At 43.5% G+C, this 14,690-nt stretch overlaps 1 pseudogene across 3 annotated transcripts in view; it reads left to right on the forward strand.

Moving 5' to 3' along the window:
* Window positions 1–12,284, forward strand: part of LOC146186114 (migration and invasion enhancer 1-like) — a 95,219-nt pseudogene extending 82,935 nt beyond the window's left edge. For all 3 annotated transcript variants that reach the window (XR_014708074.1, XR_014708073.1, XR_014708075.1), the window contains exons 3-5: window positions 4,039–4,136; window positions 5,118–5,194; window positions 11,489–12,284. The product of XR_014708074.1 is annotated as a migration and invasion enhancer 1-like, transcript variant X2 (transcript). The remainder of the gene's footprint in view (window positions 1–4,038; window positions 4,137–5,117; window positions 5,195–11,488) is intronic.
* The last annotated feature ends 2,406 nt before the right edge of the window (window positions 12,285–14,690 follow it).

Consider the following 14,690-nt stretch of genomic DNA (forward strand, 5'->3'; position numbering starts at 1 on the left):
ACATACATACATACATACATACATACATACATACATACATACATACATACATACATACATACATACATACATACATACATACATACATACATACATACATACATACATACATACATACATACATACATACATACATACATACATACATACATACATACATACATACATACATACATACATACATACATACATACATACATACATACATACATACATACATACATACATACATACATACATACACGGTAAATTCGCGTGAACACCTGTACAAAAGTTAAGCACATCTAAGCATATGTTTAGACTAATGGCCATATGACAGCGGTGCGACCTTCTGGTAGAACATCGCGTTTAGCGCGCTTTTGATTACAATCAGCTTCCAATCTCTCCGCCCGGTCTTCTAGTGTTTCAGCAACATCATATCGTTTTATGACGCCTGTTTTCTGCAATTATTTTGTGTTGCTTGGCCATACCTGCAGGATCTGTATAGTTCGCTTGACGGCCGTATACAGGATTGACGTTTTCGCTTGGCGGCTTAGCATTACTTTCAATGCACTAGCTCGAATTTTGGCAAAATGTTAAACGTAGAAGTTATATTACATGGAGTGGTGAGAACCGCCGCCCCCTTCACGCGCGATTAAAGAAACGCGACAGAAAATGCTTTTGAACTTAATGGGAACATGTTTCTTTGAGTCATTGGAACACATTTCAATCACGAAACTTAAAGTTATTGTGCATCAAAAAAAAAAATTTGGTCGCGTGCACAGTTGTGCAGCGCCTGAATGGCAACCTTTCAGGCCTTGACTATGAATGAAGTATAACAGTTAACAAAAAAAATTCTCTTGGCACCTTAACTGTAAAACATCCCCTTTTGCGACACCCACGATTTCAACAATGGTGAATTTCACGTTTTGGTATGAAATTCGTAAAAACTGTCGTTGGCGGCCGGCAAAGAAAAACTTCACACTTGCGGCAAAAGATTCAAGATTTCGAACTGTGCCCTTAGTTTCTGCATCGGTTTGCAGAGGGGGTGGAGGCATGCTGATGTGTAAAAGGGCAATCAATGTTTGCAGGAGTAAAATCCTTAGAAACCCACTGCACTTCCACTTTCTTTTTTCGTTTCGGTTCGGGTGGTTGGGGTGGCAAGAGCTCTTCGTCCTCGCTGTCCTTGCAAGCAATACCTCTTCCTGTCTGTTCGCTCTCTTGAGGCTGTGACAGAGTCTGTTGAAGTAAACAATATTTACCTAATAAATGTTGTTTGTTCAAATTTTTGTTATACGAACACTTACTGATACTTCCGCGGTCTCATCCAGCCCATCATCGGAAAAGTCGCCGTCGGAAACATCCTCATCAGCAATTTTCAGCAAAAGCTGCTCCACTGATGAAGTGGTGGCCTTTACTCTTGACTTGTAGACCTAAAACGCGAGAAACACCCACATGAAATCACTACAATGGACATAAGCCGCGTACACGACCAGGGCGTGGTATCCAGATTGTGGGCATTCAGGCGCGCTGTGCACGTTTGTGCAGGCATATCTTTTTCTCATCGTTACACCTGTCTCGCGACATCAGCACAAAATAAGTATCATAATCGAAAACCATGCACCTAAATTAACAACAGAACACAAACTTCATTACTAGTGAGCAAGAATGACGGCAAAATGGATAAATATTTCGAAGGTACTCACGTGCTGACCCGTAGAACAAATAGACGTCCATCTTGACTGATTGTTTGTGGCCGATTTTCGCAATACTAAAAAGAGATGGCAGTAGTAGTCCACTTGCGATGCGTCTACAAATGGATACACAGCGCCTGATTGCTCCAGACGTCATTTTTCTCGCGGCTACGGCTGATAAAAGTTTGCGTGTACAAACGTGGACACCGCCGCTGAAGGGGATATATACCTCGACGCGAAAGAAAATTTGACCAACGAGCGAAAGGAATCGCAAAGCGAAGTCCGTGTGTGCAGCAACAAGATCTCTTCTGTTAAAATCGTGAAAGTGTTAATTTTGGCACTCCTATGCTAATTGCAACAAGCGTACATATGTCTCACAAGGATTTGCATGTTTTAATGAATGAATGAAGGCGCATACCTGAAAACGCCCGCTCAGCCGCGGACGCCAGCGGCCAGGTTTTCTTTGACACTTTTCGCTTCAGAGGCGAAACACAGACATTTCTATCAGTGATTAGGTCGGGCACTCACAAAACAGTGACATTTTATGCTTGATAAAAAGTTTAATTTCGCGATAATCCCATTTCCGTGCCCAAATCATCGCATAGCTCGGCTGCTATGGCGGCCGTTTTGGCAGCGGTAGCTCAAACCGGAAATGCGAGCTTTCCGGGCTCCTATTACCTCGCAGGTTCAGCCGCTTCCGGTTTCACTGACTGGGCACCGGCTGCGCTTCAAATATCTGAGGTCAAAATCGGCGGCAGTGGGCGTTTATTTTTGTTTTTGTTTTTCCGACGCTGGGCGTCGAGTGCGCGCTGTCGAGCGGAAATCGCCGCCTTGGAAAACGCCCATGTACCCTAGCCTTTAATGAGTTTGCATGCTGCGAACTCTAAAATAGAAAATATCTGGCAAAGCCCTGCCAATAAACTATGTCGCTGCAAAGCAAGTGCCTGAATTAGGGGTTTTGCGAGGACTGAGGGGGAGGATGATGCATGGAAATTATTTTTTTTTTTCAGTTGTACCCGACTGAGGAGCCGTAGCCATTGTATAAAAGCTATTAGGCAGTATTCAATGCGCTTTGTAGCTGACGTTATTGCTAGTTCATATGGTTTTTAAATAGTACCGAACCTTTCCTACAGAGGATATCTGTATGATGTCAGATTAAGCTCACCGCACATGAACGAACATCTACATGACATCCAGTGGAGCTAAAAAAGACCGTACGTCTAGAAAATATGACCAATTTTAGCATCATTACTGTAACGTTTAGGACATATGCATTTGGACCTTTGCCGGGCGTCCATCGAAAATTTGTGGTCCATTTGGAGCCATCTTGTAGGGGAAATAAACCCAGTACAAGGATAATAGGCTTTATATAACTGCAAACCCAAAGCCAAGTCCACAGTACCATCTTCTCACAAGTCTTATTACGAAAGCAAAGTGATGTCACATCCATTCTTACTGAAATCTACTGGTGCGCTCTTAATCTAACCATTCGCTATTTTTCTTTTTATCCGGTTGCTAAACATGGCATTGCTTGGTTTGGTTTGGTTTGTGGGGTTTTACGTCCCAAAGCGATTCAGGCTATGAGAGAGCTCGTAGTGGTAAACTCCGGAAATTTCGACCACCAGGGTTCTTTAACGTATACACTGCCATCGCGCAGTACACGGGAGCCTTGCTTTTCGCCTCCACCTAAAAGCGGCCACCGAGGCTGGGATTCGATCTCACATCCTTGGGCACAGTAGTCGAGCCCCCTAACCACTGCGCCACCACAACGGGGCCATAACATTGAGCTTCTATAGTTAACATACTAATAATTTCATTTTGTTGTACCTAGAAATGTCGCTTTTTGTTTGTTTACCTCTGCTGACTGTCCGAACTAGTGTCAATTATGCTCAAATAGGTGTATTTATGTCCACATTTTCATGTGTCCAGTGTGATTTTATATTTATGACTTTTAAACATGTTTTCAAGTGCTGTTATGCAGTTTCCTTTTGCCGTGTACAGTCTTCGTCAAAAGTCTTAAGGACAAAGTAATTCGTCTGGGCCGCGAAACGGAGCAGTCATGCTATCATTAAAGGTCAAAAGACATTTAAAATGCTACGAAATTATTCCTTGTCACAGCAAAAAAACTGCCTCATAGAATTTCACGGTTCTTTAGTCTTTAATGGCGCCGTGACGGATTCACTTTGCGGCTGAGAGCTGTGCCTTTCTCTGTTCGTCGAACATCACCCGGAGCGAGGCCCTTTACCAGATAATTTAGGCTTTATCTTGCGCTCCGGATTTTTGTATTGGAACGGAACGAAATAAAGAATAAACGAATATATTTACCACTTTTCACTCAGTGGCTATTGTTTTGTTTATTTTTCAGTGGTAGATGAGGCTACGCCCCCATGTTTGAGGAGCTGAAGAAGCAGATCCTGGAGAAATTGCCAGATGCCACCGTGATTGGCAATGTGGGGCGGCAGTGTACGTATGCTGCAAAACTAGCGGTTTTCAACTCTTTGAGTGTGCCCTGTAGGTGTATGCACGGAGATACTGCGTATTCTTTGTCTGACTATCTGCTCCTCCCAGTCTCCTTTCCTATTAGCTCAGAAGTTAACGTTTTCTGCTGGTGCAGCTGAAGCTTGTTTGAAGGCAGACAATCTCTTTTCGCTAAAGAGTGAAACGTTTGGAGAAACTTATGGTGCAACGAGAAAACTAACAGATATAGTTAGTAAAGGAAACTGGCAAACATGGCATGTGCTATTTTCATGGTGCTTATATGTATAGACGTGAACCAAGAATAATTGGGTTCTAAATTTTGATTGCATCTTCTCAGTTGTTGTTATTTGGTTTTGTTTTTAATTTGCATACACGCTAGTGTCCTAAATAAACAGCAAATCTCAAATAGCCTCTTTTAGTGACAGAGAATTGTGTGGTGTGTCCCTGACAAGTTCAACAATCGTGTGGTTTTCATAGAGGCACTAGGCACTACTTTACACAGCTGACTGTCATTTCTTTCTTAGTGTTTGCTCTCTATAGTCATGGGCATATGAGAGTGGAAAGGAATGATTGGCCTAGAAAAACCATATGGGAAACAAAAGATGTCAATTCAGGCACATTTGCATGAACCTTCAAAGCATGGGCAAGATTGCATCGTTGAAGTCAAGGGTGTGACGGAGTCCCGTCTAATGCATCATTATTTTTCTGCCTACTGTTATGGAGAAGCGTGAACGTTTCTTTCGTTTATTGTTTTTTAAGGGGGGGAGGGGGGTGCAGTGGAGATTTGTCAGCTTCTTTTTCTCTGAAATTTTACTGTCGCATTGCTCCTAAGTATTCAGGTTATAGTTCTTGTTCTACTTGAGCTGCTTATACTTCAATGTCTTTCATCAGTACGATTCTATACCATGACTTTAGGAGCATTAGAATTGCTTATAACTAAGTTGTTGTGACGTATCATTGTTGCAGCATCTTTTGAAGTGGAGATCAATGGTGTCCCCGTGTTTTCCAAACTTGAAAAGGCTGCCTTTCCTGACGTGGCAGAGGTAAGTTAAAATTGCTTTCATGATCAATTTGCGGGCTACAAATGTAAGCTGCACTGAATGCACCATTAGGTAATACTATACTGCAGTGACTTTGTTAATGAGTTGCTCCCTTTACTCTTGGCATTGCTGGTACACTGGTAGGTACCGGTCGTATATTGGCTTGCTGTACCTTTCAAAGGGGAAATGGTCGCTTTTTGATTATAAGTTGTGTTCGATAGGGAATCCTGCAGAAATTAGAGGAATTTTCTGTGAGGTGAAAAGCTTCACATTTTATTATGAGTACAGTTGAATCCCGCCACAACGAATACCGCCACAACGAAATTTCCGCGACAACGAATAATTTTTTATTCCCCGCGAGTATCCTATAAGAATTAATGGCCTAAATTTCTCTGCACAACGAACCATTTTTGCAGAGCGTTTCCGCTTCAACGAAATTTTCGCGTTCAAAATCGAAACCGAAACTAGTTTTATTGGCGAGAAGTCAAGTCAAATCCAAAGCCACATTAAGCATGAAATCACGTGATTGCAGTTCCGCCATTTTGGCTTTGTGTCGTGGTCGCGTTGTTCACTCGCTGCCTTTCTCTTCGACAACGACGAGTTTTCATCCGCAGGACACGATGGCAACGCAAGTGAAAAAACGCAAAACTTTTTCCCTTGAGCAAAAAGCTCAAATAATCGCCCAAGCAGAAAGCGGAAGGAAGAAAGCGGCAATTGCTGAAGACTTCGGAATTCCTGCAAGTTCGCTGTCAACGATTCTAGGCAATAAGGACAGCGTGAGAATGGCACTTGCTTCAGGCACATCCTCGAAGCACAAAAAGGTGACGCGGCCCCTCCATGAAGAGTTGGACAAAGCAGTGCATGCGTGGTTTGTGGAAGCACGAGCCAGCAACGTCCCCCTGTCCGGAAGCATCGTCCAGCAGAAAGCCTTGAACTATGCATGCCTACTTGGCATTGATGATTTTAAAGCCAGCATTGGCTGGCTAAACCGTTTCAAGGCCCGCCATAACATCGTTGGAAAAGTGTTGTGCGGCGAGTCAATGTCAGCAGACGTGGACGGAGCAGCTGCTTGGAAGGCGAGTAACATGGCCGGAATTTTAAGCAACTTCGCGCCTGCAGACATTTACAACGCCGACGAGACCGGGCTATTCTACGAGATGTTGCCGGCTAGGACGCTCGACTTCAAGGGGCAGCGCTGTCACGGCGGCAAACACACCAAAAAACGCATCACAGTGCTGCTTTGCACAAACATGGATGGCTCGGACAAGCGTCCGCCGTTAGTCATAGGCAAAAGTGCCAAGCCGCGCTGTTTTAAGGGAACTCGTAGCCTACCTGTGCAGTACAAGGCGAACAACAAGTCATGGATGACCCGCGCTATTTTCACCGAGTGGATGATGGCATTCGACCGCGACATGAAGCGGCAGGGCCGTAAAGTTTGCTTGCTTTTGGACAATTGTTCAGCGCATCACTCCGACGAAGTCAAGCTCACTAACACGGAGCTGAGGTTTTTCCCTCCCAATTGCACGTCTGTCTTACAGCCTCTCGATCAGGGCGTGATTCTTAGCCTGAAGCGCGCTTACCGCGGGAGGTTAATTCAGCGGCTGCTTTTTAACACTGAAACCGGCCGAGACACGAAGGTGGACTTGTACGTGGCACTGCAGATTATGTCTGCTGCCTGGAGCACACTGGGGCGCTCAGTAATTGTGAACTGTTTCAGGCACGCCGGATTTGCCGAAGGTCGACCCGTACACTCTGCTGGCCTAACACCAGGCGTTACAGACGACGACGAAGAGGCGTCACCGGCTCCGGGGATCGCGGCCGCCTGGAAAACGCTGGGAGAAATAGGAACCGCGCCGCCTAATCTCGAGCTCGACGAATACATCGGCGCTGACGCTTGTGTTGTTGTTCACGAAGATGTGAGTGATGAGCAGATCATAAAAGCTGCCCGGAATGATAAGGACTCTTCCGATGAAGAAGACGACGACGTACAGGAAGCGCCGGCTGCGGCAACCGCCGTACAGGTGATGGACGCTTTTGATGTCATCAGGAATTTCGTTGCTGTCCGAGACGACGATGTTGCAATGGGTTTGCTGACCGAGTGCGAAAATCGCGTGACGGCGTTGCTCGCCGTGAAGCGTAAGCAAACTAAGCTTACAGATTTTTGGCATTAAACGCCTTTGCTGCTGCTTGGGCAATTCTTTCTGCGTTTCACGTCAAATTTTTGCGATAACGAAGTTCCGCGAGAACGAATTTTTTTTCGTGCACCGTGAATTTCGTTATAGCGGGATTCAACTGTAATGCGATAAAGTCGCACAGAAAAATTTATTTTTCTAGATATGATTCGCGGTGAAGATTGTGTTGGCTACTCACACGTCACTGTTTATCGGGATCAAAATTTTTTAAGTTTATTTTGCACGTCTAGCTTGAGATGGGTTTGTGTAGCTTTTCGTAGACAGCTTCCGATGCAGTAGAATCTGTAGTGTAATGTTAGGGTCATAGTGTAGACGCGCTGAGAATGCTTTAGGTGGTGCTCTCAACGACAATGACACTGAAGCTTGAGCTAATGTTTGTTTTATTGGGGTGTTCTGCACTGTGAATTGTCCGTCCTGCCTCTCAGTATCACCCCGAAACAGTTATGTGGGATGAACGATGGGCACTTTTCACTCCCCAAGCATGGAACTTCGCTGTGGCGCCTGCTTGGTTCCCTGAATATGCCATCCGACGCATCATTATCCACAGTGGAAACACTGGCGCCTATTGTCGTGGAGGATAGAGATCTTTTTGCGGCATCGATGACTCGGCGTGGACGACTGGCTCACCATGTATGAGCTCGTAGGCAGAAACATACGATGGGACGCGACCGCCATGCTTGCTAATGTATTTTTATAACAGGTTATACAGGCGGTTACGGTGCGCGTATCTGGCTAGAGAAAAACAGAAAACCTGACCTCCTCAGACATATGAAAGGCGGAAACACAGGAACTTATATCGCCAGCCAATTGGATGGCGCTAAAAATATGTTTCGTATCGAGCTTAGTTATCCGAAGAGCTGTACACCTTGTACGTTCAGGACGTTCTAGCACTGTACCGTAAAGTAGACAGCGCCATTGAACAGACCAACAAGATGGGCCACATCCTGAAGGAGGTCGCGGTGGGTTTATTTAATCTTCTCTGCAAAGACTGCGCAAACATCGATTCCGTCCTCCAAGTCTACCGGAAGTTTGATCAGGCTAAACTACGTCTTGTTGTTGTCCGTTTCGGGCGCCTTCCAGATACCCTCGTGCGAGGACGGGCCAACACTGCTCCGGCCATTGAAACCAGCTATAGGGCTGGGAATGGGAAAGGATTCTGCTCTTCCGGATGTCTGCTTTCTCCCCTGCATCGTCTGCTCTTGGCAGTATACCAAAGTGCTTTGATTACTTTTGCATAATCAAAAGTTCCTAAACCGAAGTCCTGGAGATGTAACAATTATAATTTGGTGTATGGTGGCTACCTTGCACACACCTTTGTTGCGGAAGCTATCACTGCTTCTGATTCCCTCAAATGCGGATGCAAAACATGACAACGAGGGACTTTCTGGCCTCCTATTTGGCTAAAAAGACAACTATCAAGGAGGCCAATGGCTTAAACATACGTCAGCTTAATGTAACAAATATGGCGGCGTGGGTCTGCCCAGCCTCATTCATGACAGACAAGGCAGTAAAGACGGCCAGTGGCTACTCGTGTTCCTTAAGAGTGAGGACCGAACATGACGGCGAAGTGCTCTGTGATATCTTTTTTAACGAACAAGAAAATGCACAATACAGAGGTTTGCTCCCATCTGTTGGCGTTTCTCCTCTAATGGCTCGCGAGGCTTATCGTACATCAAGTGCGCACGCGCAAAGTATGTAGTAACTGACGCAGAAGAACGATCGAAAGACGAAAGAAGAAAGACGAAATGAAAACAGGGAACTCAAACAAGTACCTGAATGGTCAGCGTTTTGATGGGGCACTAAAAGGTGGCGACCCGACCCGGAGTTTGGTTACACTGGTGAACAAAAGCAAGAAAATATTGTTACGAGTGGAAATTACGCACCGATGGGTCACACCACTCTGAAATCGCTGGGCACCGCTTAGCCGCACAACTCAACACTGAGCGTCGTCTTCGTTCACACACCGAGACACTTCTTTCTTCACTTGCTGAATTCCAGAATGATACACCACATAACATTACCCCCGCCGCAGACGCACAGTCCCGGTGCGTTCTAGGTAAACGAAGCAGGACGTGAGTAATACGGCTTGATATTTGCTCCGCTGGAGGATAAAATAAAAAGCTTGCCTATAGAGATTTCCGAGTACTGCCATCCTGCGTGTTTAGCCACTGATCGGGTTCTCTCTCACACACTGTCGTTTACTATACCTTATTATATTTGAACACCTGTTGAATACCATCGAAACCCAGAGTCTGACAAGCAAAAACTATTATCACTATGTTTTGTTTGTCACCCAATTGCAGCATCATGCCTCTGTGACTGAATTGTGTTGCAGCAGCCATTTGGTTGACATGCAGCAAAACTTCCTCGCTGAAAAATTCGTTGCTGGGAGGTCATAAAATCACAGCGCTGATAGGTAACAGCTGTTACAACACATTGGAAACCTTTACTTTTGAAGATCTGTCGCTCATACCTTTTTAGCAGAAGCGCTGTTGTTTTTGTTCTCACGTTTAGAGATCAATGGGACCTTTTCAGAACCATAGAAACCTTTGTTTCTGGGTAGCAAGGACTCATTTACCTTGGAAATGTGTGATACCTTTCAAGCAGGACCTGGTCGCATCAATAGTGAGTTGTGTCTTGCCGTGACTATGAGATGTTATGCTTAAAGGACCACTGAGGAAAGATAAGAGCTCATGTGTACTGATCGATTTTTTCATTCTAATGCAATTAGTCTCCTTACGCTCAAAAAAGCTTTCACAAGCTGGAAACGGCAAAAACACGCATTATCACAGGATTCGGCTATTTATACAAGGAAACAGTGGTGTTCAAGGCGTTTTCACTATGGATTTCTGAGGCTACATATATATCACACTGCTTCACACTTTCGGCTGGTGATTTTGAGTGTTTTTCATGATCGACGTGACAAATTTGAACCGTCACGATTTGGTGCATATTGCACACCAAACTGTTGCAGCGCAAAAAAAAACACAACCACACACAGACATTTATTTATTCATTCCTCAAAGGTCTCTTGTGAGACAATACATGAGGGAGTTGGCGTTACAGGGCAAATAAGTATAACAAAAATCATAATGTGAGGACATACAACACAAGCTCTTGCGTTGTGTGCCGTCCCCTTGTCTGTGTGTGGTCGTCGTTTTTTTGTTTTTTGTTTTTTTGCGCTATAACTTTTAGTGCAAAACATTTGAACCGAGTGATGCGAGAATGTTACAATTAAAATGCTATCCTTTCGGCAATAAATACATATTTTAAGGAAAGCCTTTCTAGGTGCTTGGTGCGTTGGCAGAAATGACCGCCGAACGCGTAATCAGGAACTGTCCACCGTATGAAGAAAGACTAAAGAAGAAATATGATTGATATTGATAGTTAGGGATTATTAGAGGTTATAATAGAGATTGCTAGAGGTTATAATAACTGATAATGACTAATTATGACTGCTAATGTCTGCAAATGACCAATATCTCTAACGACGACTTGTAGCAAGAACAATTGATTAGAATGATTAAAAATTGTTAGTAATGAGTAGTAATGACTACAATGACTACTAAGGAGTTGTAATGACGAATATGTCTAACGATCACTCGTAGTGACTAAAATTCGTTAGAAATTACTAAAAATTCTTATAAATGAGCATTATTGACTAAAATGACTACTAGTCACTTGTATGATTACGAATGACTACAAATGACCGATAATTCTAACAACGACTTGTAACGACTACGATTGATTAGAAGGACTAAAAATGCCTAGTAATGACTAGTAATAACTAAAATGAGACGCCAAGAGAAAGAAGGAAAGAGAAAGAGGCGAATGATAAGAGTGCTTTCGCCGTTCACCTCTTAAGAAATATCTTAAGAAATCTTGTAATTTTTCTCTCGAGCGTGTGTTAACATATCCACAAAGTGCCAAATAACCAGTTTCTGTGAAGAAAAAACATAGATGCTGGGTTATCCCGTGTATGCCTTTAATGCTTGAATGTCTGCTCCAAGGTTTGGCCACACTGCCGTGGTTTTAGTATGCCTAATTTGTTTCTAAATTTGGTGATATTGACATTTTTTATCTTACCTGTTTTTTTTTTTGGTAGGTTGTCCAACTAGCCCTTGATGCCAGCAACGGCATGGAGGTTGAGCCTTGTGTGAAACGCGGCTCCAAAGACCGGTGCCCTGTGCTGTAGCATGGCAATTTGTTGTGAATTTTCTCTCCTACGCTGACCCCGTGTTCAGCGTTCGAGGCAGCAGCTAAAAGGCCTGGAAGACACTCAGATGACGGCCTGACTCCAAATCCTGAAAGGGTCTGGCCTGAAGAACAGTGTGTTTCTACCTGGGGCTTCGCGTCCTTTCTCGGCACTGTTCATGTGTTGTCAGTGTGGAGGTGAATGCATCTTGTTTGTTTTAGTGCGTTCTCACTGTGTCTTGCTGTCGAAAACGCCGTCCTGTCTGATAATGAAGGCCTGGAGCACAAATAAAATAAACTAAAATAAAACACTTCACGGCCATTATTTTGTTTCGAAAACAAGGTTGGGCGAACGGAGTAATTTCGCTGGCGAGGGGCCGCTGCATCAGGCCACTGCCCTATCACCGCAGGGTGCATCTTAAGCTGCCAGTCTCCCACGTTTCCATCTCTATCAATACACCGTGGATCTTAATGCTACCCAATAATAACTGAAAAGCAAAGTGCTTGAGCACAAATTTGCATTTGTACTAAGGGCGTCGCGTTGGCGAAATAAACCGCCTTTGTATGGGGATGAAGCCTCGAAGTTTAAGCGTTGCAGGAACTTGCCTGTATCTCTTATGAGAAAAAGAAAAAAGAAATATTATTTATCACTGGTGCAACAGGCGCATAGAAATACACAGAAACAAATTTGGTACATAGTGAATAACGCAATTCCAGTGTAACAACCCTTCCTAAGACACATGCCCGAGACACTGCTGAATCAGTTAATACCTATTTTACCTCCATAAGGCCTATGGTTGCCACACAGTTTCATGCTGACGCACCTACGGCGAAGATGCCGGAGCGTGTTAACAACGCTTTGGTCTGCCAGACATAGATATAGAAGAAATAATCACTGCAGTCGGCAGCCTTTCAGCCGGCAAGGCGGCAGGACCTGATGAAATACCCGTTAGACTGATAAAGAACAACATTGATATACTAACAATTCATCTACTACATATCTTTAACCACTCATTGGCAGATGGAATATATCCTGACGAACTGAAGGTTGCAAAGGTTGTACCTATTTATAAAGGCGGTGAGCGATCTGATCTGCGAAACTACAGACCAATATCGGTGTTAAATGCAGTTAATACAGTTTTTGAAAAGGTGGTTGGCAAACGTATACAAAATTTTCTAAATAAGTATAACATTATATGTCATAATCAGCACGGCTTCAGGCCCCAAAGGTCAACGTAATCCTTAGACCTTGTCCTCACACAAGTGATAAATACTGCACTGCATAATAACGAACTGGTCATAGTAGTATATTTAGACATATTAAAAGCTTTTGATAAGGTTGATCACACAATAGTACAAATAAAATTGGAAGGTTATGGTTTAGGAGGGAAAATTTGGGATCTAATTAAGAGTTATTTTTCTGGGCGGAAACAGTATGTTGTCGTGAACAATTTAACCTCATTACCCCAAAGCATTTATCTAGGTGGGCCGCAGGGTTCTGTGCTTGGGCTGCTATTCTTTTCCTTGTATATTAATGACCTTCCATCAACGCTTAAATATTCAAAAGCTGTCATATATGCCGATGGCACTGCATTACTTTTTACAGGTGAAAATTTATAGGTGCTTAAATGCATCAATAATGAAGAGCTTATTGAAATTTCACACTGGTTTAAAAATAATCGGCTAACCCTTAATATTGAGAAAATAAAGTACACCATGCTTCACTCCCGCAGAAAGAACATGAACAACGAACGCATATCTCTAACTATCGATAAACACGAATGTGCTGAGGGTACCCCAATAAAAGTATCTTGGTGTTCTGTTCGAGTCTGGAAAGAACAAATTAATAATATTTGCTTCAAATTAGCTTATGATTGTCATGTTTTACTAAGGGCCAGGGACTGCTTTCGTTTTTCAATTTTACGCATCCTGTATTTCGCCTTTGTGCACAGTCAGTTATCCTATTGTCTGGAAACATGGGGCGGTACATATAAAACATACCTAGATTTGTATGTCGCCTTCAAAAACGAGCTATTCGTATGATAACTTATTCAAACAGTACATACCCCAGTAGGCCACTCTTTCAGCAGCTTCGCATCTTACCGCTATCAATGGCATATAAACTGAAGATAGCTGAAATGTAATAAAATCTAACAACCCCCGGCCCCCTAATTTATTTAGATTACCAATGAAACAAACAAGAGCTGCAACTAACAACCTATTTAATTTACCACCTTGCCATAATATGTACGGCGGGAGACTCCTAGAATATAGTGGAGCCCGTGTGTGGAATGAAGTCCCAAATGAAGTTAAAGAAAAAAATGACTTTTCGACATCTTTAAAACTCTGTCTGATTTCCACGGAAATGTCGGAATGAATTAGATTGTGTGTTAATTCTGAAGTTTTTCTTTACAAGGTCTGCAGCAACATTGTACTTGTTTTGTATTTGAACCCATCGCTAACCGTAAAGACTATGGGTCCAACTAACTGTTCGTGTACTGTTTCTTGGAAAAAATAAAGAAAAATTTTCAAAAAAAAAGAGATGTTGCCTCAATGGAAGGATGCCTCTCCTTTCGTACTGTAATGCGGTGAGTCGAACGACTGTGATATAGCGAAAAACAAGTTATAGCGAAACACTTGGATATAACGAAATCATTTGCACCTCATTACTGCTCAAATGGAGTCGAAAGAGCTTATGGTTTCGCATTTGCTCCGCATCAATAAAACTGATCATCCTAAATTTAACCCCGGCCCCACTATCAACGAGATTGACGAACTTGCGCAACGTTAAGCAAAGTGTCTGTGCTAGCGCAACTTTGTCCCATCCAGCTTCAGGAAGTAAATGGGGCACTAATTTATTTTTCACGCTTGATGGGCTTATTTTCAAGCAACAATTCTTGTGTATGCTACTGCAAACATACCCAGCTACCCGCTTGGGCCATCTGTTGAAGCAGGAAAAGAGTATCTGGCTGAGCCGACGCCGAGTGCTTGTATCGGTGATGCATCACTTTCGCACCTGCTTGCTGTAAATAGTCCTGTGCGCTAATCAGGCCGGGTCAATAGGCAGTCGCCCTTTCCTATCCTCGCCTTCATTCGTCCCTTTCCCTTCTCGT

The sequence above is a fragment of the Amblyomma maculatum genome, chromosome 6, assembly GCF_055883805.1.
Source record: "Amblyomma maculatum isolate TAMU_Amacu chromosome 6, ASM5588380v1, whole genome shotgun sequence".
Classification (NCBI taxonomy): Eukaryota; Metazoa; Arthropoda; class Arachnida; order Ixodida; family Ixodidae; genus Amblyomma; species Amblyomma maculatum.